This window comes from Trichosurus vulpecula, chromosome 4 (genome assembly GCF_011100635.1).
Source record: "Trichosurus vulpecula isolate mTriVul1 chromosome 4, mTriVul1.pri, whole genome shotgun sequence".
NCBI classification, from domain to species: domain Eukaryota; kingdom Metazoa; phylum Chordata; class Mammalia; order Diprotodontia; family Phalangeridae; genus Trichosurus; species Trichosurus vulpecula.
In genome coordinates this window covers 205,790,677-205,816,163 of record NC_050576.1, presented here as the reverse complement: position 1 = coordinate 205,816,163, position 25,487 = coordinate 205,790,677, and the positions used below count along the sequence as shown (strand labels likewise).

General features: G+C 37.5%; 1 pseudogene; it reads left to right on the top strand.

Moving 5' to 3' along the window:
• Window positions 1–6,510: 6,510 nt before the first annotated feature.
• LOC118848945 lies at window positions 6,511–6,910 on the top strand (annotated as a pseudogene).
• The last annotated feature ends 18,577 nt before the right edge of the window (window positions 6,911–25,487 follow it).

Genomic DNA, 25,487 nt, shown 5'->3' with positions numbered 1-25,487 from the left:
AGCCAAGATGATGTAGTAGAAAAAATGTTCAATTGGGCCTTCCCAACATTCCCCTCCAAACAACTTTAAAATAACTCCTCAAAACAAATTCTGGAGTGGTAAAACAAATAAAAGGTCAGAGTGAGACCTTATTCCAGCCCAAGAAAATTCAGGAGTTCAGCAAGACAGATCTGTTTTACACAGGTGGAGGCTGACCTGGAGCCAAGTAGTAGAAATATCAGTGGTAGGAATTAGGGGATGATAACAAAAGCAACAACAACTTCAGGAACTCCTGAGTGAAAGATGGTAAGGGGACCTGGCACCTGGTCAGAAAGAGAATACAGGAGATTCCTGTGCTAATACTAGACATAGGACTGGATTCTGTTTGGCAACTCCATTGAATATACTGACCTCTGGGTCATAGTTCAAGGACAGGGAGGAACACTTTCAATCAAGAAATAGTGGAAGCACTAAAGGGCAGTATGACTTCTATTCCCAAGGGGTAAGTTACCCTGAGGAGCAGTGTTTATAGAAATCCCAAAGGATAACCCTTCCTGGGTAAGGACCACAATGTAAACCAGGAAAGCAGTGACCCCAGTTCTCATCAGATCTCACTACCTTGGAAGCATTTAAAACTTCCAAACCCCCAGATTTAGCTCTGAAAACAGTACTGTGAAAAAGCTGGAAGGCTGAGAGAGTTTCCCTCAGTGCCACTCCCCCTTCCCCAACTCTGCCCACATTCTGGGAGCAGAGACCAATATTACCATAAAGTTTAAAATCAAGAAATAGGAGGAAAAATGAGTGAACTACAATAAAAAAACCTGACCGTAAAAAAGTGTTATAATAGCAGGGAAGATCAAAACACAAATTCAGAAGAAGACAATGGAGTCAAAACAGTTACAAGCAAAGCCTCAAAGACAAAAGTGAATTGGACAGAAGTCCAACAAGAATTCAAGGAAGAGAAAAGCTCTCCCCCAGTACCCTCCAAACACCAATAAAAATGATTCTGAACAAATTCTAGAACTGCAGAACCCACAAAATAGCAGAGGGAAGCAGGGCTCCAGCCCAGGACAGCCTGAATGGTCACTGGGTAAGGTCTATTGCACCATGCTGGGAGCACGGTGGAGCAGAGCCCAGCATTGGCTGTGCCTGGACCAACCAGACTGGAGCCAGGCGGAACAGGCCGTAGCTCCCTGAATCAGTGAGCTGTGGCAGTTATCAGACTTCTCAACCCACAAATGCCAAAGACAAGAGAGAAGGTTAGTGGGAAAAACTGTGGGGATGGAGTGAAAGGAGTTCATGGTTGGCCACTGCCCCGGGAGCAGCGGAGGTGGTGCAGCTCTGAGGCTGCTTACAGAGCTCCAGCTGCAGTTGCTTCCAGCCCCAGGCCAACCTGGTGAGAGGAATTAAGTGGCAGATCAGAGCAGGAGTGCAGAGCCTGCTTAGATCTGAGGTGTGGTCTGGGTTGGCAGTTCTTGGGGGAGAAGTAGTGCTGCTGTGGCAGAGCTTGCTGTGTAGAAATAGCTCTGAAAACAACAGTGCAGCCCCTCAAGCTTGGGACTAAGTACTTTCTACTCTACAAGCAGTCATGCCCTGACGAAAGGTTCAAGGGTCAAGTAGTTGGCTGGGAACATGAACAGGCAGTGAAAACAGACTAACATTCAGACTCAGACTTTGGAATCTTTCTTTGGTGACAAAGAAGACCAAAAACATACAGCCAAAAGAAGTCAACAAAGTCAAAGAGCCTAAATCAAAAGCCTCTAAGAAAAATATGAAGTGGTCTCAGGCCATGGAAGAGCTTTAAAAGGATTTGGAAAAACAAGTTAGAGAAGTAGAGGAAAAATTGGGAAGAGAAATGACAGTGATGCAAGAAAACCATGAAAAACAATTCAATGCCTTGCTAATGGAGACCCAAAAAATACTGAAGAAAACAAGACCTTAAAAAATAGATTAACTCAAATGGCACAAGAGCTCCAAAAAGCCAATGAGGAGAAGAATGCCTTGAAAGGCAGAATTAGCCAAATGGAAAAGGAGGTCCAAAAGACCACTAAAGAAAACAATACCTTAAAAATTAGATTGAGGCAAGTGGAAGCTAGGGACTTTATGAGAAATCAAGACATTATAAATAGAAGCAAAGGAATGAAAAAATGGAAGACAATGTGAAATATCTCATTGGAAAAACCGATGACCTGGAAAATAGATCCAGGAGAGATAATTTAAAAAATATTGGACTACCTGAAAGCCATGATCAAAAAAGAGCCTAGATATCATCTTTCAAGAAATTATCAAGGAGAACTGCCCTGATATTCTAGAGCCACAGGGTAAAATAGAAATTGAAAGAATCTACTGATCACCTCCTGAAAAATATCCCAAAAAGAAAAGTAGGAATATAGTCGCCAAATTCCAGAGCTCCCAGATCAAGGAGAAAATACTGCAAGCAGCCAGAAAGAAACAATTTGAGTATTGTGGAAACACAATCAGAATAATACAAGATCTAGCAGCTTCTACATTAAGGGATCGAAGGGCTTGGAATATGATATTCCAGAGGTCAATGGAGCTAGGATTAAAACCAAGAATCACTTACCCAGCAAAATTGAGTATCATGCTCCAAGGCAAAATATGGATTTTCAATAAAATAGAGGACTTTCAAGCTTTCTCAGTGAAAAGACCAGAGTTGAATAGAAAATTTGACTTTCAAACACAAGAATCATGAGAAGCGTGAAAAGGTAAATAAGAAAGAGAAATCATAAGGAACTTACTGAAGTTGAAGTGTTTTGTTTACATTCCTACATGGAAAGATGATGTGTATAATTCATGAGACTTCAGTATTAGGGTAGCTCAGGGGAATATATATATATATATATATATATATATATATATATATATATATATATATATAAATATATATATACACACACATATATATATATATATATATATATATATATACAGAGACAGAGGTGGGGGGAATATATTGATTGAGAGAGGGAGAAAAGGAGAGATAGAATGGAGTAAATTATCTCACATAAAGGTGGCAAGAAAAAGCAGTTCATTGGAAGGAGGGGACAGGTGAGGGGGAATGAGTGAGTCTTACTCTCATCAGATTTGACCTGAGGAGGGAATAACATACACACTCAACTGGGTATCTTACCCCATAGGAAGGAAGGAGGAAGAAGATAAAAAAGGGGGGACGATATAAGGAAGGGCAGATAGCCGAAGGAGGTAATCTAAAGCACACACTTTTGAAAAGGGACAGGGTCAAGGGAGAAAATTGAATAAAGGATGATAGGACAGGAAGGAACAAAATATGGTTAGTCTTTCAGAACATAAGTATTGTGGAAGGGTTTTGCATCATGGTACACATGTGGCCTATGTTGAGTTGTTCGCTTTCTTAGGGAGGTTGGGTGGGGAGGGAAGGGGGAGAGAATTTGGAACTCAAAGTTTTAAAAGCAGATCGTTCAAAAAAAAGTTTTTGCATGCAACTAGGAAATAAGATATACAGGCAATGGGGCATAGAAATCTATCTTGCCCTTCAAGAAAGTAAGGGAAAAGGGGATGAGGGGAGTGGGGTGACAGAAGGGAGGGCTGCTTGGGGATCGGAGCAATCAGAATATATGCCATCTTGGAGTGGGGGGGAGGGTAGAAATGGGGCGAAATTTTCTTTTCACACCCTTGTGGGAATCAATGCTGAAAACTAAAAATATTAAATAAATAAATAATAACTAAAAAAAGGAAAGAAAGAATTCAAGGAAGAGATAAAAATGATAATCAAAATAAAATGAGTGTTAAGGAAAAAATAGACAAAGGCAGGAGAAAAGGAAGAAAATTATAAAAGGATAATATGGAAATTTAATGAATGTATCTTCTAAGAATTTTATCGTTATTAGGGCAATTAGAAAGATTCTACATAGAAAGAAGGTAGAAGAGTGAGACATTTATGTTGTGATGATTTTTTAAATGGACAGGCAAAAAACAGGGATCACCTAGGAGAAGGGAGAAAGGGGAGGAAGAATGGGAAAAATTATTTCACACAAAGGAGGCATGCAGCAAAGTGTTTTTATAGCAGAGGGTAAATGTTGGGGAATTTGGGGAAGGTTAAACCTCACTCACATCTGATTTGGTTCAAAAGGGAGAATATGCATGCATGCATGCATACATGCATGTATTTACATATGTATATATGTCTGTGCATATTATGTATATGATGTATAAAAAGTTTGAGAGACTTAGAGTCTAGGTAAATAACCATTTTATTAATCATGTTAGCAGATAATAAAAGGGGTCAGTGGAACTCTTAATGCTAAAGACCCTTCATGGAACCCACTCTGCCCTTGAAAGAATGGTTGTTCCTGATGGTGGCAATCAACACTGATGAGTTAACAATGTAAAGAATGAATTTTATAATGAGAGGTGGATCCATCCTAATGATGGTCTTGGGGATCTGACTTTCATCACTCTGATTCTTAGATCACCCCCAGACTTTGCAATCAGGACAAAATATCTACCCCTACCCAAGCCTGAGTGAAACGTAATGGGCTGGAATTCACCTTACATTAAATTGTTTCTAACATTTTTTATTTCGTTGGAGACTCTCACCCAGTATCAAAAAGTATGTAAAACCTCCTGTTGCTGTGGGCACTGATGATGTTTTCCCTAATGATGAGACCTGGACTGGGATATACTCTGTTGTGGCTCTTTGTCATCAGTATAAGTCTCAGAAAGAAAAAATAAAATAGAAGAGAGATTTGTGGTTAACAGGAGCAAGAGCAGAAGCTATTTCACCCTTTTAACTTTTTAAACTGATAAAGCTCCTCTTCACAAAAAAAAAATGTCCTCAGCAAATCAACTGGAATTTATCTGTACATTTGTCTATTTCTGCAATTCTGCAATGGTCTATGTTCTCCTGGGAAGCATCAAGCATTGAACTTTTTCTTTACTTATTTTTTCTAATTTTCTGACATTTATTCTTCCTCTCTTTTTCTTAACCCTGAAGGGAAAAAAGAAAATTAAAACTCTAGTATTAAATATGAATAGTCAAACATAAGAAATTCCCATCTTAGTCATATCCATAAATGTGTGTTTCTTTCTACATATTTACTGTAACACAATTTTGTCAAGAGGTGGGCAACATTTTTCATTATTGGTCATTTGGAATCATGTTTGATCATTGCTTTGAATAGGGTTCTTAAGTTCTTAAAGATGTTATTGCTAGAATATATTTTTTTTCTTCTAGTTCTTTTCACTTCATTCTATAACTTCATACAGGTATTACCAAGTTTCTCTGAAAATGTCCCCTTTATCATGTCTTATGGAACAACATTGTATGTATGCATGTATACAAACACAGAGATATCAATAGAAACATACATACACACACAGACAGACATATATGACACACAAATTAGTAATTTTGGGGTCTTAGTACCAACTTGTTTTCCAGAATGATTGGAGCAAATCATAGCTCAACTACCTATGCACCAATATACCTCTTTTCTCAGTTCTAAATTATTTGTCATTTTCCTTTTTGTCAACTTTACAATCTAAGCATGGAACTTTAAACACGTCTTCTCCAATGCCTTGCGTCAAAGAATTACATCAAATTCCACATAGTATGATTCCTAATGTTCTTCCAAATGTTCTGTAAAAAGTTCCAAGAAGTTAATTCTGCAATATTCTTAGGCAATTGAACAATTTTAGTCTTTAGAGATGGCCCAGACCTACTATGACTAGCGGTCTCAAAGATTTCTTTTACTCCTCCCCCCAAAAAGATAAAATTCTATAAATGGCAATTAATAGTATTTGTCATCTTCCCATTTAGGGAATTTTTTTTAAAGATAAGAACACATTCACATCCATCTCTAAGTTGATGAACAATGACAGGCATTTTGTTCTCTGATCAGTATCAAGCAAAAGGGGACAATGGTAGGTGGCTAAGATTGCCTGAAGCATAGAGTCTATCTCATACTCACTTTCCTCTGCATCACCCTTCTTCCACTTCAACAAAGTTATTCTGATCCAGTTCTGCCGAGTACCACTAGTTGTAGGCTGGGCCTGATGCAGGCTGGTATGGTGTTTTAGGTTTGAAATTAAAATCAAATGAAATACTAGTTAACCATTTAAGAGTAATAAAGGTGGTTTACTTAGCTGTAGTGTAAAAACGCTACTTAGCAAGGGGACATCGTTGGTCCAGCTCCTCACAGCTTCCTTGACTCTGTGTTGTCCATGTTGGCATACTAGTCAGGCTGCCTATTTTTCTTTTGTAATTAGGTCACCAGGGAGCTTCATCGATGTCTTGATCCTTAGTCCTCTGAGCCAATTAAGTCTTACTGATGGTTTCAATCTCTTTTGAGGAAAAACAAATAATACCAGCTGACATGATTGACATTGTTCCTACCACACCAGTCAAACGCCACCCTCCTATCCTAGTTGCATTAAAACAGTTCACACAGCTTTCTGGTCTCCATCTTCACCGCGGCAGAAGCAGGACGAGCGTTTCCGCGGCAGAAGCAGGACGAGCGTTTCCGAGTCGCCACTATGCAGCTGTTTGTTCGTGCGCAGGCTCTGCACACCCTCGAGGTGACCGGGCAGGAGACCATTGCCCAGATCAAGGCCCATGTGGCGTCTCTGGAGGGCATCACCCCCGAGGATCAGGTCCTGCTTCTAGGTGGCTCCCCGCTGGAGGATGAAGCGGTCTTGGGGCAGTGCGGGGTGGAGCCCCTGTCCACCCTGGAAGTGGCTGCCTTCCAGTCCGAGCTGGAAAAGTGAGGGGTCAGACTCCCAAGGTGGCCAAGCAGGAGAAGAAGAAGAAGACTGGGCGTGCTAAGAGGAGGTTGCAGTACAACCGACGCTTTGTCAATGTAGTGCCCACCTTTGGAAAGAAGAAGGGTCCCAATGCCAACTCCTAATCCCCTGGTACTTTCCCTAATAAAGCCGCTACGACTCTAAAAAAAAAAAACAGTTCACACAACAATTTTCAATGACATATAATCAATTTATTATATCTTTTGTAATTGACCCAAGGTATTATTTGATTAAGGATGTACTCACAGAGTACATTCTAAGAATGTACTTCACAGAGCTGTGAAGATACCTGATCTGCTTATGTTCTCATTTTTATGTGACAACCTTTAATACTCAGATAATACATCTACTTTGAGATTGCATTATGTGGTATAAAACATTGCCTAAATCTAATTTGTAATAGAATTCTTCTCAGTTTTCCAGGCAATTCTTTTCATATGGCTACTTTTTCAATGAATTAAGAGTTTCATCCTTTTGTGGCTCTTCAATTAGCACAGTTAAAATCTGGTTAGGGATTCAATTTACATTGTTTTTTTTCAAAGATGTGGTTGTGTATGAAGGCACCATCTAGCCTAAGGAGAAAAACCAGAAAATTTGTCTACTGGGCCTTACTCATGGAACTGTCAGCCCATTTTTCAGACACAAGTCTGAGCAGTTTGGTGGATTTTTAAATGGAAAGTTCAGTGACCATCCAAACCAAACATAATCTTCAGATGCACACCCATCATTTAAACAGGCCACAAGGCAAAATGTCAAGTAGCACGTCCCAGTCAGGGTGGATTGAGCAGTATCCTAGAAATGATGATATAAAACTTCTATTTCTGGCTCTATGAATGAGTTGCTCTATGTCTAGGTTGCTCTTATCTTGAATAGGGGAGGGAATTTATACTCCTCCCAGTTTGTCTCCACAAAATATTGTGTTTGGGAAACTTCAACAACAACCAACAGACATTTATTTAGCTCCCTATATAAGTCCTGGGAAAACAAAGACAAAAATGAAACATATTTTCCCTTGAAAAGATTATGTTCTAGTGCTATATAAATACATAAATAAAATATTTTCACATTAATTTCAAGAGGCAGAAAGTAAACTTAGAAAAGGCCTCGAATAAAAAGGGTCATCTGAGATATGCTTTGAAGAATGGTAGGGATTATACAAAATGGGGATAAAGAGAGAGTGCATTCCACGTATAAGGGATGATTTGTGCAAAGGCACAAAAGGGGGAGAGAGAATGTTATGTATGGAAATTAGTGAGTCAGTTTGACTAACAGAATATATTGAGAACTTAATAAAACAATTTAAGGGCTTTAAATGCCGGACAAAGAATTTTATATTTTGTCTCATATTGATTGAGAAAGTGAAGATTTTTGAGTAAGGAGGTTGACATGGTTAAATCAGACTTTTATGATAGGAATATCAAATTTGACAACTGTATAAAGAATGGGTTGGTTAGGGGAAAGACTGGAAATAGGGAGACTAATTTGGAAGTCATTGTAATAGTCCAGGCTTGCAACTATTATCATGCTCATTTGCTTTCTGTAACTAGCACTTCACGTACAATGGACTGTTTTGTTTTTGTTTAATAATTGTTACTGATTCTAGCACTTAGCACAAAGCCTGGCATGTAGTAGATACAATATAAATGCTTATTCCCTCCCTTCCTAATAGTCATTTCTAGAAATATCATCCCTCCCCACCTCTGCAAAAAAAAAAAATCACACACACATACACATGCACACACACACGTGCGCACACACACACACACACATGCACATGCACACACACACCCATATTCCATACACTCACACAAACATAAACTCAATCCTCCCTTGTAACAAAGAAAATAACTAACCAGAACCCTCTTAAACATAAAAAGCGAGTCATGTTTTATTAAATATATTTATTTTTTCAATGGTATTAACAATTTCTATAATATTTGTATCACCTATAATATCTATGTCATCTATAACATCTGTATCACTGAGATGCTATGAGGTTGAAATGAGAAAGTATCTTATGGACCTAGAGTTTGAAGGGATCTCAGAAACTATGTCCATGAATCCCTCCATTTTAAATACTAGCAAACTGAGACATGGATAAAGTACGTGACTTGTTCAAGGTCACTAAGGGTGAAGCATCAGAAGCGTGATTTCAATCTGAATCTTGTGACAGTAGAGAGAAGAGTGTTTTTGACTCCACCAAGCTGTATTAAAAAAAAATAAAAATATAAAAGAATGTAAAACACTTTGCATTCTTTAATGTGCTGTCTAAATGCACTTAATTATTATTACCATGCTCAGCACACTTATACTCTTTGATGCATAGACGACTCTACAAGACTGTAAATTATAGTTGAGTTGCCATCTGCATTAGTGAAGCTGGGGTTGCTGCCAATGAAATGATCTTGGACAATGGCTTGCTGTGTAATAAGTTTTAAAAACATTAGAGTAAGCCAATAACAACAACAAAATTAATTCTGAATCTATAAAGAAAATTGACTCCTCCTTTAACAATTCAAGAGACCTGAGCACCTTCCATGCATGATCTTCTATACTGAATGCCTTAATACTACAGAATGTGTCAATATCTTTATATTAGCAAAGTGCTACTATTAATGCTGCTACTATAGATTGTGATGTTAGGAATTTATATAACAGTGTAAGGTTTACAAAGAATTTTTTTCCATATCCATCCTTTAAGGGGGGGGGCAGTGAAAATATTATCACATCTCATTTGCATATAAATAGGCAGTAAGGTAGCACAGTAGATAAGAGTACTGGTCCTGAAATCTGGAAGATATGACTTCAAATCTCTCATCAGACATTTGCAAGCTGGGTGACCGTGGCAAATCATTTAAATAGTCTCAGTTTACCTCAAGTGTTTTTTTTAATTTGTAAAATGGAGAGAATTATAGCACCTAACTCCCAGCATCATTATAAAGAATAAATGATATAATATTTGAGAAACACTTTTTTAATCTTAAACTACCATATAAATTCTAGTTATTATTATTTTCATTATTATTATTAACAATCATCATCATTAATTATTATAAAGAGACAGAGGCCCAGAAAGGCAAAGTGATTTATTCAGGGTCATACAGTTAGTAACTGTTGGGGCCAAGACTTGAATTTAGACATTTTGACTCCTAGACTTATGCTTTTACCATGAAATTTGCAATTAGCATAATCAGAGAATGTTAGTACTGGAGAGGACTTTAGAGATCATCTTGCCTTAAATCATGTAGCAATAGAGCCAACTTTAAAAACTAGGTCTTCTGACTCCCCAAGCCTAATGAATGCCAGAAAACCCAACTTTTTCTTTACTATTCAATGTTGATTTCATTTATTTCATTTTCTCTACCTACTCAGGGAAGGATATTTTAATGGGAAAATAAATTGTGGTCTGGTGATTCCTGTAGTTATTTGCAAGTAACATTTTTTGAGTGATTTGAATTCCAAAAAAACAACAAAAAGTAGGTGTCACCTAAGAACTAAAAAGTGATTTTGATTATATGAAATTTGTCATTGTGGTATATGGCATGGGATCCTAGTGAATACTGGATGCTTAGTATTTTCGTCACCCATATCTTTTCCAAGATTATCATTTTGCCCTCTACCAAAAGTGTAACAGATATAAATGGGCTTGGTCAAATTTTATGCATGTTATAATCCTTAGTCACAACTTTGGGAAAGGCTGACTTCTCCAATCAATTTGCAGTTTGAGATGATTAAGAACATATTCTACCCACACCACTTAGAAAGGTGCTCAACTATCAGGTTACCATCACAGAGCATCGCCTCTGGCAAAAGTTGTCTTCTTAACAGCAAGGGAAGTAAAAACACAGAAAATCAGCAAGTCTCAGAAAATTCAGTTTAATACAGAGCATTCCTTTACTAAGAATTGCAGCTAGAATTACATTTGTATTAGACAAGGTTTGAGGAGGGCAAGTCAGATGGAATAAGAGCTGTGTATCTAATGGCAGAAAGGTACATGAGTAATTCAATTGGCAGGGGATAAATATATTCTATTTTGGACTGCTTGAATATTTCAAGAGAGGTATTTTTTTAAAGCATTTGGAATTTGACCAAATGCATTTTGCTTTGCATTTTTATTTCCATGGAAAACTGTTTTCCCTTTAATACCAACAGGTATTTATAAAAAAGTTAATCCATATGTTTCTTATTCATTTTCATTAAATTAATCAAAATGCTATTGGGTAAGAATTTTCCAAAATGAAAAATGCTTCATGGTCCCCTCGCAAGCTTATTTTCTTACAAACAATAAATGATGTTTTTTCTAGATAAAAGGATTTGAACCTCAAGCAAATATATAATTTCAGTTTGAACTTAATTATGTTCACTAAAATGACACCATTGCAAAGCTGTTCATTTTGTAAGACCAGTAAGAGATGGAGATTCTTACTTTACCCAGGGATCAGTAAAAAATTAAAAAAAATGCGTGCATCTCAACTAAGAGTGAGCAACAAACATGTGTTGCTTTATGCTCAATTAATTAATGAACAGTTATTAAGAGCCTGCATTTAAAGTACTGTTCTAAGTACTAAGAATAAACAGATATAGGCAGAATAGTCTCTGCCCTCAAGGAAGTCAAAAGGTAAAAGCAAAACCCTCAGAGAGCTTATATTCTATGGGCCAATATAACATATACGTATAGAAATAGATAGAGAATATAAAAAAAACAATTATAAATGCAAGGTCATTTTTGGGACCAAGGCACTAGAACCTGAGACCAGGAAAAGCTCTCTTATAAGATGATAACTGAACTGAATGTTGAAGGAAACTGCTGATTCCAAAGATATGAAAGTAAAGACTGACTATATTACTTGAGTTGGGCACCATCAGTACAAAGACATAAAAAGAAATATGCAATCACTTGTGAAGAACAGCAAGTAGGCTGAACTAGTAGACTGGATTAGAGTAATTTGTAACGAAACCGCAAAAATAGGAAATGGCAGGGTTAAGAAGAGCTTTTAATGCCAGAGAAGTTTACATTTGATCCTAGAGGTAATTGAGAAACACTGAAATTTATTAAGTAGGGAAGTGACATAATTGGACCTATGCTTCTGGAAAATCACTTTACTAGCTATGTGGAAGATGGGTTGGAGTGAAAAAACACTTGAAGAAAGAAGATCAAATGTGAAACTGTTGAAATAATATGGGATAGGAGCTTGAGCTAGGATGGTGGCTATGTGACTGGACAGAATTGAGCATATAAAAGTTATAGGGTAGATATCTGACATAATATTAGGCAACCGAAATGAGATCATATGAGATTAAAGGAAGTATGGAGTCAAGTATGATGTTGAGGTTGCGATTATAAATGACTTGGAAAGATGGGGGTATCCTAAAACTAACACATTGTTGGTGGGGTTGTGACTTGCTGATTCAACCATTATGGAGAGCAATTTGGAACCAAGCCCAAAGGACTGTAAAACTGTGCATACCCTTAGATCCATCAATATCACAACTAGCCCAAAGAGATCATTAAGAAAGGAAATGGTCAACATGTACAAAACTATTTGTGGCAGCTCTTTTGGTGGTGGCAAAGAACTGGAAGTTGAGGGCATGCCCCTCAATTGGGGAATGGCTGAACAAGTTATGTATGGTATATGAATATAATGGAATACTATTGTTCTGTAAGAAATGATAAGCAGGCAGATTTCAAAAAAAGAAAAAAAACCTGGAAAGATTTACATGAACTGATGCTGAAACATTGTACACAGCAACAGCAACATTGTGTGATAATTAACTAATTCTGGGCATGTTAAGTTTGAGATGTCTCTGGGACTTTCAGTTTGAAACAACCATTTGATAGTTAGTGACACAGAACTTAAACCAGGGAAAGACTGAGTGTGGATGAATAAATCTGCATCATCTATGTGGAGAAGATAAGCAAACCTATGGCATATGTTGAGTTAGTTGGGAGAGAGTGTTTAGAGAAGGAAAAGGGCTCAGTATAAAGCCTTGGAGAGCACTCACAGTTAGAGAAAAGTGATATGAAGGAAGAGCCAGAGAAGGAGACTAAGACGAAGCAGGAATACAGGTAGTAACAGAATCAGAAGAGAGTAGGGTCATGAAATTCCAGAGAGGAGAGATTTCATTGGTGTGGACATTGCTTAAGATTTTAAAATCCCTTTATGACTCAGTAGATAGACATTGAGAATTATCGTAATAGGGAAAATAATCACTTCGTGTCATAAGTCACATCAACAAGCATTTATTGAGCACCTACTATTTGTCAGACACTGTACTATAAAAACAAGGGATGCAATGAAAGGCAAAAACAGTTTTTGCTGTCAGGGTGCTCACAGTCTAATGGTCAAATTTCTGCAGAATTAACTAAGTTGGTCCTTAGACAACAGATATACCAATATATACTTAGACTTGAAACTGAAACCTCTACAAATCTGAAGAAAAAAAATTAGAGTTTGGGGGTTGGATGATTAAGATTGACTACCTACACTGAGCAAATTATATTGATCATAGCTCAGTTCTCAAGTTTAACATACACAATTAAATACATTCTAAATAAGGCGATGTTAAGAGCTTGTAAGAGGAGTTCATCAAATAATTTAAAAGTCTAGTAATGAAGAACATTTAATAATAGAAGTCTAGCAATGAAGAACACTTAATTAAATTCCATTGTGGCATACTGAATGTTGATTTGTCTATTGATTCATAGTAGAAGAAAACTCTGGATTCATGTTTTCAGAGTGAGGCCAGCTACATCTCAGGCTTCAATAGTACCTTTAATTAAGGACTTTGGGGTGACTTTCTTTAATATTACTGGCATAAATCCTCATTCTCATGTGTTCCTTCCATTCTTAACCACAAATGATTAACTCCCCAGTCCCATTTAGACAATTAAAATTCATTAGCTTTCACAAAACAATATTTATTATTAAGATATAGCAACAAAAGAAATACAAATGCAAATATTTCCTCCAATATCTGTGGGTACCTTCTTTCCTAAACTACTCCACTCTCTGCAGAAAGTGGGCTCAGATTTAAAGCCATTTCTTCATAGCATAGCATTGGTCCTAGCAATTTAATTTCCAGAGGACACATGACAGGTGAGTGAGTCTTGCTTCAACTATTTCTGGACTTTGCCATTTCATTCCTTAAGGCCTCTCTTCTGGGTTGGATCCCAAAGGTCATTCTTCATGCTGGTCCAGCTAACTACAATCTGCCATGGACTCCAGCTCTTGGATTTTTGATCACTTCCAATCATAGCCTTTTGAAGCACACAGAATTATTGATGTCTCCAATACTCCTTCACATAGAAGCAAGGAAAATAGGCATATCATGCTTGGAGAACACATTGTGGCAGCACTGGTGGGAAGAAAACATCTTTTTTTTCTTTTTAGAGGTTTACAGCAATACCTGTTTCCATATAACATGTAGCCAGATGGGGAAAAGCAAGGCCAAGAGACTCTCTTTTGAATATACCACAGTTCCCTTTCCACAGTTAATTAGAAATATTCATAAAGATTGGGTTCGTTGGCCAATCCCCTCCACTCTTGCCCTGCCTAATTGCACTAGCGAGTTTATTATTTTTTTACCTTTGCTAGTAAAAATAATTTTTTATTCATTTTTCATGTATATCTCCTTTCAAATTGATTTTCTCTAATTCCTATGTTCCATATTTGATAACCCCATCTTCTTTTTACCTGTTCATACTTTTAGAAACTGCAAAGATTTTGAGGGAGGAGGGGATACAGTGGGATGGGTGGTGGTGACATTTGTATATCAAGTGCAACTCGCCCAGGAAACAAATATCCATAAGTTTAAACTTTCATCTTATGTATTATCTTACATCTACCATGCGGTTCAAGTTATTTCCAGATGACAACAATTCAAGATATTTAACATGTAATTCAAAGGGTGGGGGGGATGGAATCTTCCAATGCTTATTTTGGTTTTTCTCCTTGAATTTGGTGTATACTTCATAAAAAGACAGATTTTCTTATGAATTAAGTTTGTGAAACTTCTCTTTTTACAAGAGCTGTTCCTAATAATAGAATTAGAGTTGTGGCATACAGAGTTTGTGATGGGGGTAGGGTGGTAGTATTTATTTTTTTAAAGAGCAACATGTATATTTTTAGAAACAAGTTTCATTTCTCTGGGTAGACATAAAAACTCTTTTGAAGCCTATTTTCTCTTAAGTATAGGCTTCTTCCTGGGTATAAAACCATTAAAAATGAATTTAATTTCATCTTGTATTTAAACAAATAAATATTTGCTTTCATACTAAACTATTTTTTACTAAGCTGGTAGTATGTGGCCACTGTCCCCAAAGCCATACATACAGTTGGCTAAAAATGAAAAACCCAAAAAACAATCTATAGCTTTTAACATGTTTTTACTAGTCATTTTGTATCAGAGACTGGTCAGTATTTTCTTTTTTTATTGTGTAAAAGCTAATGATGGCAACATGCCTTTTATTTCTGCCTCACCTCTAAAGAAAGCATGATTAATCTTTCAGAAGACATGCACTAACCCAGAAGATGACTTCACATTGTGAAAGATACCTCATGTACTTTTCAGTAAGCATATGTTTAATTCTGACCTTGGAGACACTACCTCATAGGCAGTGGACCAGTGACCCTGAGATTGACAAAGAAGTCTCTGAGTTGTGTTACTGGGGGTGACTGCCACCGGAAGGCCCATGGTAACACATTGACTTAGCCAGCCCACACCAACTTGGCCAAGCATTAACATAGGGTCTCATCCAAATCCTGTGTCACGGTGGGCAAGTGAAATTTGGAAAAAAAGACTTCATCTTCCAGTTGGCTCTGAACAAGCAATATTTGGTTAGAGCATTGTTTTTATAAGGCCAAGATCTGATACCAACAGGGGCCTTTTGGCTCCACATATTTCCATGGCCATATACTGCATCCTCTAATGTGAAGAGGGTTGGGGGGAGAAAGTTTATTTCATATATATATTTATACACACACACACACACACACACACACACATACACATATATGTATACATATGTGTGTGCAGGCATATTTGTGTTATATATGTACATATGTATGTATATAACTGATTATGACCATATACTGCATCCTCTAACATAAAGAGGGTTGGGGGAAAGGCTTATTTTATATATATATATGTCTATATATGTATGTGTATGTATATAATTGATTACCACAGCAAGATAGAATGATTACCTCAGGAACATTCATCTCCATCAATGGAAAATGAAGAAGTGATTATTATGTATGGCAGGGCTGTCCAACCTTAGGTTTTTATTGAAACAACAGACAATATATTTTGATTTGCCATTTTAGTGAGAACTCTGTGGTAGCTCAGCTTCCTTCACTAAAGAATTTATGTAAATTTCTATGCTTGTGGGCAGGTCGCATGAATCACACTGCAGGCTGCAATTTGGACAGCCCTGATATCTGTAGTGTCAGTCATAGCATCTTTGCACAAAAGAGCTAGCAAATAATAATCAATTTCTTTTCCTCGTGGAGATTTATTGTAATGTGTGGGGCTAGAATGTGGCCAATGGCAAATATTGAACAGGGAGGGTATAACGGGTAGAGAGCTGGACTTTGATTCAGGAAAAAAAAATGTTTGAATACTGCCTCAGACTCTTGCTTTCTGTGACATGTTGGTCTTAACATCTTTTATATTGCTTCCTCATCTGTTAAATGGAGGTGATAACAGCACATACCTCTCACAAGCTTGTTATGAAGGTCAAATGAGATAACATATGAAGATGTTGAGGTAACTTTTGGTTATTATTATTATTAATCTTCCAACTCTGTAAAAGCTCTCATTTTACAGGTGAGATAAGTGAGGGTCATAGCTTGAGTGCCCTGACACAGCTAGTCTATGATCAAGCCAGGGCTAGAAACCAGGTGTTCTGACCCCTAGTCTAAGTTTTAAGAAGCTGAGAAAGAGTCCGCACAATAAAGACTTCCCGGTTACCACACAAGTGGAATTGGGGCTATGGAGCAAGCAAATATAAGCCCCACAATATTCAGTGGTAAAGAAGACCAAGGAACTCTGCTTAAACTCAGAGAGGAATTTAGCTAATTAAGTATTCCCACTACCATATTTGTATTTCTTCATTTTAGCCTTTCCTTTTGCAAATAAATTTGATCTAAACTGAAGGTGAGTGGCAAACCCTTTTTAACTATTTACTCTAGTGATATATATTAACATTTTCCCCTTTACTTTTATCTAGGTCATTCTAACCTGAGCTATGAAATACATTTTAGGGGATATAAAATGAGGGTCAAGGCCTGGGGAGAGTGTCACTGGATTTCCCTGTCACTGTAGTTTTAAAAGTGATGTCTATGCATAGTTTTACAAGGGTTTTTCTTTTCTTTTTCTTTTTCCCTCCAGTTAGGAGGGGAGGAGAAATAAAAGTAAGTGTTTAATAACTGAAAAAATCAAATTTGATTTAAAAGTTAAAAAATACATTTTAAGAACTTAATTAAAAATGCAAGAAATACAGAGTATACAGATATTTGATTTTTAAATTTTTCAGAAATGGAGAGAAGAAGGTAGAATGACTATTTAAATAATCATAGTGTTTTTCTAGTCATATTGGAGAAGCAACCTTGTGGTAAGAGCCATGGAATTGGAGCCAGATATCCAAGACTCTATTCCCAATTTGGGTATTTACTAGGTATGTGACTAAGGTCCAAGGATTTTTTTTCTCTGAGCCTCAGTTTCTCATCTGTAAATTGGTAATAGTAGTTATACGGTTTACTCCCAAATCAGAGTAAATAGAATGCAATGAATTTGGATTATTTTTTAGGTTACCAAAATAAGAGGCCTACAGATTTAAAGAGTGTAAAAATTAGAGGGCACTGGCATCACTTGTTCAAATTTAACAGCATTGACATAAAAGCATTTAATACTTAGCAAAAATAATTAATTAAAATAGTCAACTACCAGGTGAGAAGCTTCACAGAACTCCTCCCCAACCCTACCCCGGATGCTCAGTGGCAATCTCCCTAGCACTAGTCTCTTGCTGGTGTTCTGGGGTGTCTCCATTTTCCGACCAAGGGGTGGTGTCCCATCCCCTCCTACAAGTGAGGGCATGCTTTGTGCTGCTTGCCAAAAGTGTGGTTTCTGGCATTTGTGCAATGGAGCAGAATACCTGGCGCTCGTGTTTTGAGGAGTGGGGCAGAGAAAACTCTGTGATACAGAAGCATTGGACTATTTACAAGTGGAATACCCAGGACAAATTTGAGTTTTGCTCAGGACCAGTCCCATTCTCTTAACCCCTTTCTATATAAAACTTTATTAAGTCCATGTTTATTATTTTCAAAGTGCTTTATTTAGTTTAGCACACAAGTACTCGTGACATCCGGTGTCAGAAAAATGCGGGTATTTGGTGGAAGGGAGTGCCATTCCACGCATTTTTCATGAGAAAATTTTCAGTAACATAAAACAACCTGGTGTCTTATACACCAAGCCAATATAAGAGAAAGTTGTTTATATTTGGATTGTACAATCAGAATGCTTCTGGTTTCCCCTGTTCCCATTTACCAGGCAGTTATCTGAGTTTTGATTTTTTTTAAACTGTAGCATGAATTCAGGATATACAAAGATCACAGATCATTAAGAAGCCTAAGTAATTAACAGCAAAATACACATTTTTGGAACCTACACGTTTGCAAGTTATTCAAGTGGAGTTTGTGCAAAAGAGCTCCTTGGTGTTAGGTTAGTACGAAAACAGCAATGGTACTGAGACTACTGCAGTAGCTTCTTTTCTGCTTTCTAGTCCATTCTACAACTTCCTGACCAAATGATTTTCCTCAAGTGCAGGCCGGACCATTTCACTCTCCTAAATAAAATATAATGATTCCTTATGTTAGAAGTGTCAAACCAATATTCCACCACCTGCTGTTTAGCCAGCAAAACTCTTGAGTGTGGCCTTAGCCTTATTAAAATGTAATTAAGAAATCTTTGACAAAATAAATTAAAAATATAACATGGATAATGTTAATTTGTGGTTTTCCTAGCCAATACACTTCTGGCAGATATACATTTCTATTTGAGTTTGACACTGATTTAAAGATCTTCTTCACCACTTGTCCCTAAATTACTTTTCCATCCTTATTATGTTTCACTCTCCTTTCCTTTCTATAGCCTCTAGCTAAACTGGCCTTCTCACTGTCTATCACACAAGACTCTCTGTCTCTTGTCTCCAAGGGTAACTTTGAACCAACTGTCCTAGATGCTTGGAATACACTTCTACCTTTAAGAATCCCTTAAGATTTGGCTCAAGTGCCATCTTCTACATAAAGCATTTGTTATATACCTAGTTGCTTGTACCCTCCTCTAACCTCACACTTGTCAACTATCTTGTATATATCTGTGTATATGTCTTCCCTAGTAGGATGTACGTTCCTTGAGTACGGGAACTGTTTTATTTTCGTCTTTGTATTCCTTTACCTACCAGAGTAACTAGAATAGTTTAGGTGTTTGGTTCAATCATTTTCAATCATGTCCAACTCTTCATGACCCTTTTAAGAATTTTCTTGGCAAAGACACTGGAGTGGTTTGCCATTTCCTCCTCCAGCTCTTTTTACCGATGAGGAACTGCGGCAAACAGGGTTAAGGGACTTGCCCAAAGTCATATAGCTATAAGTGTCTAAGGCTAGTTTTGAACTTAAGTTCTATGGTCTACGGGGCTGATGCTCTAGCCACTGTGCTACCTAGCTGATGTTCTAGGTGTTTAACAGATGTATAATGACAAATTAATTTATTAGTGTTATTTTAAACAAAGGTTCATACCATACATGCAGAGTGAGTTTACTAACCTTGGTATTTGGCCTTTCACACAAGAGAGAGGAGCTATTTCCTTCAGTAAGCCTGAAGAATGGGAGTAGAAGTAGCGTTTAAGCTACTTGACATCCAGGAATGATTTTCATTTTTGTCTTTTATATCCTAAGTGCATAGCACAAGTGTCCGGTCTATAGTAGGTATTTAATAAATATATTTTGGTAAATTGGAATGAGTTGAGTTGGAAGACAGGCTGAACCTGAGTTAATTTGGAAGATATAGGGAAGGTGGGAAAGGAGAAACATGGTAGAGGTCTGAGGTCTAGAGTCTTGAAGACCTGACTTCAAGATGTTAGTACTTACACATACCGGATGTGTTACCATAGATAAGTCCCTTAATTTCTTGGTATTCCTAGGAAACTCTAAAACTATAAATTACAGAAAAGGAGCTGGCCTACATAGGCCAAACAAGTTGCCATATAGAAAGTTCTCCAGTACTGATAACATCACAGGTCCAGACTGTGACCCCTACAGAAGAAGGAGAAAAAAGAGGAGAAGGAGGAGGAGGAGGAGGAAGAGGAGGAGAGGGAGCAGGAGGAGGAGGAGGTATAGGACGAGGAGGAGGTATAGGAGGAGGAGGAGGAGGAAGGAGAGTGATATAATGTATTGTGCAAGAGGCAATACCAATTTGATGTTACTTATCCTAACTAGTATAATGGAAATTCTAATTAGGTTTACATTTCTCAGTGCTAGCAATCAAATTTTACTAATGGAATAAATGTAAATATTAATTTATGTTATCTATTATACAATACAAACATTAACCCTGTAGAAGTAGGTGTTTTGATGAAGGATCTAGTAGATGATGCAAAATTGGAGGTTTAATGAAGTTAGGATATAAAAAAATGAAGCTGCAATAAAATTCTTATGGTCCTTGTCCCTTAAACACGTGCACTTTCCCGTAATATAGAGTAAACCTGAAACAACGGTAGTTATTTGCTCCTGAATTTTGTATACATTTGCATAGATTCTTCACTACATTTTGGCAATCTAGAATCTGGTTTCAAACTGAGAGTGTTGTTACAAATATAAGGGAATATAAGAGAGGTTTCATCCTTTTCATTGTGTACTGAGTTCCTCTGGTAACATACATGGCTTTGTGCTGAAGAGCTCAATGCTTTGGAACCACAAGATAATCCCAAACTGTGATAAAGAGAGCATGACTCCTCAGGTATTTCTAGGCCCATGTATGCCTGGATATAGGGCAGAGGGGAACTTTAATGGATAGAGTGAGGGCGCATTGCCCCCACAGCAGTGGTTTTTACTATTAATTCATTGGTAAAAAGGTAAAAATACTCCATCCACACAGCAGTTGGACAAGAAGAGTTGGAGCTGTCACTATAGTTGATACAGAATTGTTAGCACATCTCTTAGAATCACATTTTCAACTCCTTACATGGTGTTGGCCTCTGACTTCTGGCAAATAGTTGGCTGAGTTTCAGAGAATTCCAGGCTGAAAGCTATGCTACTAGGTATACCTGCACATCACCTCTTCTATAAGTGAATCTTTCCATATCTCTAGCTTTTTACCTTTTATCTTAATGGTTTTATTTATATCATTTGAACATGTTGCTTTGTCCTTCATTTCTGAAGAGGACCAATGACATGTCTTCACTCACACATGAACTGGATTGAAGTGAGACAGAGTTGCACAAAATCATCAGCCTTGCTCTTTCTTCCAGAGTCATTAAAGTCCAGTGGTGAGAGAAAAGTCAGGATGGCAGGCAATGGCTTGGGATGCAATAGATAACCTTGGTGTCTCCAGTGTCTGACCAAGCTCTAAGAGCTCTACTTAGCACCTGCTTCAGACACCTTCATGGCCAATGGAACAAATTATTCTCATCTGCCCATACCACCAGAAAAATTTATCACATGCTTGGGGTAGACATCCCCCTAACTCACCAATAGGTTTTAGGTCTGTCAGTTACCCTCAACCTACTTTAACCTGTCTGCCAAGATGGTTTAACTTAATGTTGTTGTGCATGCTAAAGCTTCTTGGAGCCACAGGGTAGAGTTGAGTGCCAGGTGGACACCAAAGGTGGATAACCAGTCCTGAAAAAGACTCAGCAAACCCTCATACCAAAGGTCCAGGTTCTCCCTGAACACCCTAGACACACCCATGATCTTGAAATATATAACATAGGAAAGAAGAAAGGAAGGAAGGATATAGGAAGGAAGGAAGAAAGGAAGAAAGAAAAAAAGAAAGGAAGGAAGGAAGGAAGGAAGGAAAGAAGGAGTGAGGGAAGGAGGGAAGGAAGGAAGGTTCTTCATTTGACTAAGGATCAATTTGACTCAGAGTCTTGCATGAAGAGACTACTGCTAACAAAACACTTGATTCAAGGATGTTAACCGAATAAATCAAGACGAGTTAGCATTACTGAAGATTAATTTTTATTCGGTTATTATTTTTAGAGTATTGTTTGGTATAGTGGAAAGTCACTAAGTCAGGAATCAGAGGAGCAGGAATGAAATACTGACTCTACCACATAGTATGTGTATAAAATTGGGTGAGTCACTTATAATCTGCAGGCCTTGGTATCCTCATCTGTAAAATGAGGAGATAATAATAGATGACCTCTAACGTCTCTCCCAGCTTTAAAGCAATGAACTCCATAATTTATATCAGTTTAATAATTTCGTGTATGTCTAAATCTCTACTCACAGTGTCAGTTTCCTTTTTTCTGTCTCTGACAAAAGCAATCCCATCTGCCCCCACCACCACTTCTTGGTGAAAAGAAGCAATCGATCCAGTCACTGACAACTAGAGTACAAAACGTCTCCTGCTCCTTCAAAACAAAAATAAAAATATCTCAAATAAATATGTTAGGGGTTGTCTCTTTAAAGATCTTTATGGGAAATGAATGGGAAGTAATTGCATCTCCATTGAGAAGTGAACCTACTTCACTATGGGTGGAGTTGGGTCACAGCAGTGAATACAGGCAGTCAGGGAAAGTGGACAAGTTCAGGAAAGTACAGGGAGTACAGGGAAAGGCTGAAGCTGGATAACAGCCAAGCGAAACCTTGTTGAGCAAAAATAAATATCTCTGTTGGAGTTTTTTCAGAGATACAGAGATTAGTGCTGGTGTTCCCCAATGCCTCTGTAATCACGAGGACGAAAGTAACCTTGGTGCCTTAGTCAGTAAACCAAAACCACTTTCAAAACAACAACATGAACACCAATTTGTCTTTATTTAAACAGGGTCCAGGTGCCTCATTAACTCCATGAGTACTGATATTCTGGAAAAAATAGTTTTGAAAGATTTCTCCTCTCCCAACCACAGATTGTAGCTCATTACCTCTCACCTGAGCTACTAAAGTAACTTCTTAATTTGGTCTCCCTGCTTCCTCTTGTTCCCTTCCTCAGTCCCATCATCCATAAGGATGCCAAACTGATATGACCATGTCCCTCCCCTGCTTAAAAAGCCCTTATGGCACCCCCATCACTTCGAGGATAGAAGCAGGAATTCCTATGTTCATCATTTAAAGTCCTTCACAATCTGGCTTCAAACTCTTTTTCTATAGTGTTGTTACCCTTCCTGCCACACTTTGTAGTCAAGTCAAACTGGGATGCTCATTGGTCCCTATACATAACATTACATCTTCCTCTCCGTGACTTTGCTTCGGCTCTCCCTTGAATCCTAAATGTGCTTCCTCATCGACTTCATAGCTTTCTTCAAAGTTCAGGTAAAATGCCCACCACCCATATGAGGCTTTTTCTGTGTCAGTGCCCTCTTTCCTCACATCATCATTGCATTATTCACAGTCTATGTTTATTTATCAATGTATGTTTTACTTCCCCAATAATAAATGAGCTCTTTGGGGGCAGGGACTCTTTCTTTTTTTGTCCTTGTACTTTAAGTGCCTAGCATGGTGCCTAGCACACACTAAGTGATTAATAAATTCTTGTTAATTGATAGTGGAATTGATTAGAAGCTTATTAAACAAGTGAATGAATCAATGAATAATGTAAACCAAGAGAACATAATCGGGAGAGATTTGAAGGAACCAGAGTACATCAGTGAGATTTCATTGCAATAATAAAATCGGAAAATTTTCATTGGAAAAATAAGGGCTATAAAACCTAGCAATACCATTATTAGGTCTGTATCCCAAAAGAGATTTTAAAAACTGCACAAAAATATCTGTAGCAGTTCATTTTGGGGGGAAAAGAATTAGAAATTCAGGGGATGTCCATCAATTGGGGAAGGACTGAACAAGTTATGGTATGTGATTATGATGGAATATTATTGTACTATAAGAAATGATGAGCAGGATGCTCTCAGGAAAACCTGGAAAGACTAGCATGGGCTGATGCAAAGTGAAATGTACTGTGTACAAAATAACAGCATTATTGTTAGATGGTCACGAGTGAATGACTTAGCTATTCTCAGCAATACAAGAATCCAAAAGAACTCTGAAGGACTTATGATGAAAAATGCATCCATCCCCAGAGAAAGAATTGATGGAGTCTGAACACAGATCGAAGCATACTTTCTTTTCACTTTTTCATTTTTATTGAAGTTTTTGTTTATGTTTTCTTTCACAACATGACTATTATGGAAGACAACAAAAAAAAATGAAAAGCTTAAAATGTAAAGATATGACCTACATTATTATCATACTGTTGTTCAGTCAATTTTCAGTTGTGGCTGACTTTTCATGATACCATTTGGGGTTTTCTTGGCAAAAATACTAGAATGGCTTGCCATTTCCTTCTCCAGCTCATATTGCAGATGAGGAAACTGAGGTAAACAGTCTTAAGTGAACTGCCCTGAGTCACATATTAAATAGCTGAGTCCAGATTTGAACTCATGCCTTCCTTATTCTAGGCCCAGCTCTCTATCCACTGTGTCACCCAGCTGCCCCACATTATTGTCATAGCAATCATTATGCATTCATATATAGCCACAAGAATATTGATTATTAGTAATTTTGTTTTAGATTATAATCAAGCAATCAATAAGCCTTTCTTAAATTCATACTATGTGCCAAGCAAAGACATAGGGACCAATAATATACACAGTGTTCAGATTAGTAAGGATAAACAAGTAAACTCACTTTAAGCACTTTGGGGGAAAAAAAGGGAAATGGAAAAAATAGGTAACAAAATTACTGTACTTTAGGTCAAGCTAAACAGTTCCACCACTGTACTCAAATTTTACTTGCTCTCAGTAATGAATGTCCCTACCGATTAAAGAAAAATGCATATGCGTGAGAACCAGTCCAAAAACAAGCAAACTCCAAATCGTGATTTCCAGAAGCCCAGTCTTTACACTTGCTAGAACTACCAACAATTAGAAACAGGTCAACTTCACAGGTAGAGTAAGCAAACCTTAGTTAGCCTTCGTATTTGCCAGGCATCTGGGGCATTTGGGAATTTCAGAACAACAGAAAAGGTCAAGAACTGGGCTTGCCTCAGAACATTACAAAGGAATACCTTTTATCTCCACTTTAGAACCCAAAAGTATTGATGATGAATTAAGTTGATTTCATTTCTGTATGTCTGTACTCATGAAGTTAAAATACATTAAATTTGTTTTCAGTAAGCCATTTGATATAATAAGGAAAGGATGGAGAGGGCTCTCCAGGGATCCCTAATTCATTTTATGTCCTTGTCTCCACCCACTGATAAATGACTCACTTTAATGAAATCCTTCATAAAAGATTTCTGAGGGTGATATTTCCTTTGGAATGTAAATCACTGACTCAAAGACAATCACAAAATAAACTAAATGATTGATAGGCCATGAGGCTTTAAGTTTGTTTTATTCTAACTGATTGGTGAATTTTTTATCATAAGCACGCAAATGATGACTGGAAATTAGGTGGCTAGAGGTGCTGGAGGTGTTGGTTAGAATTTTT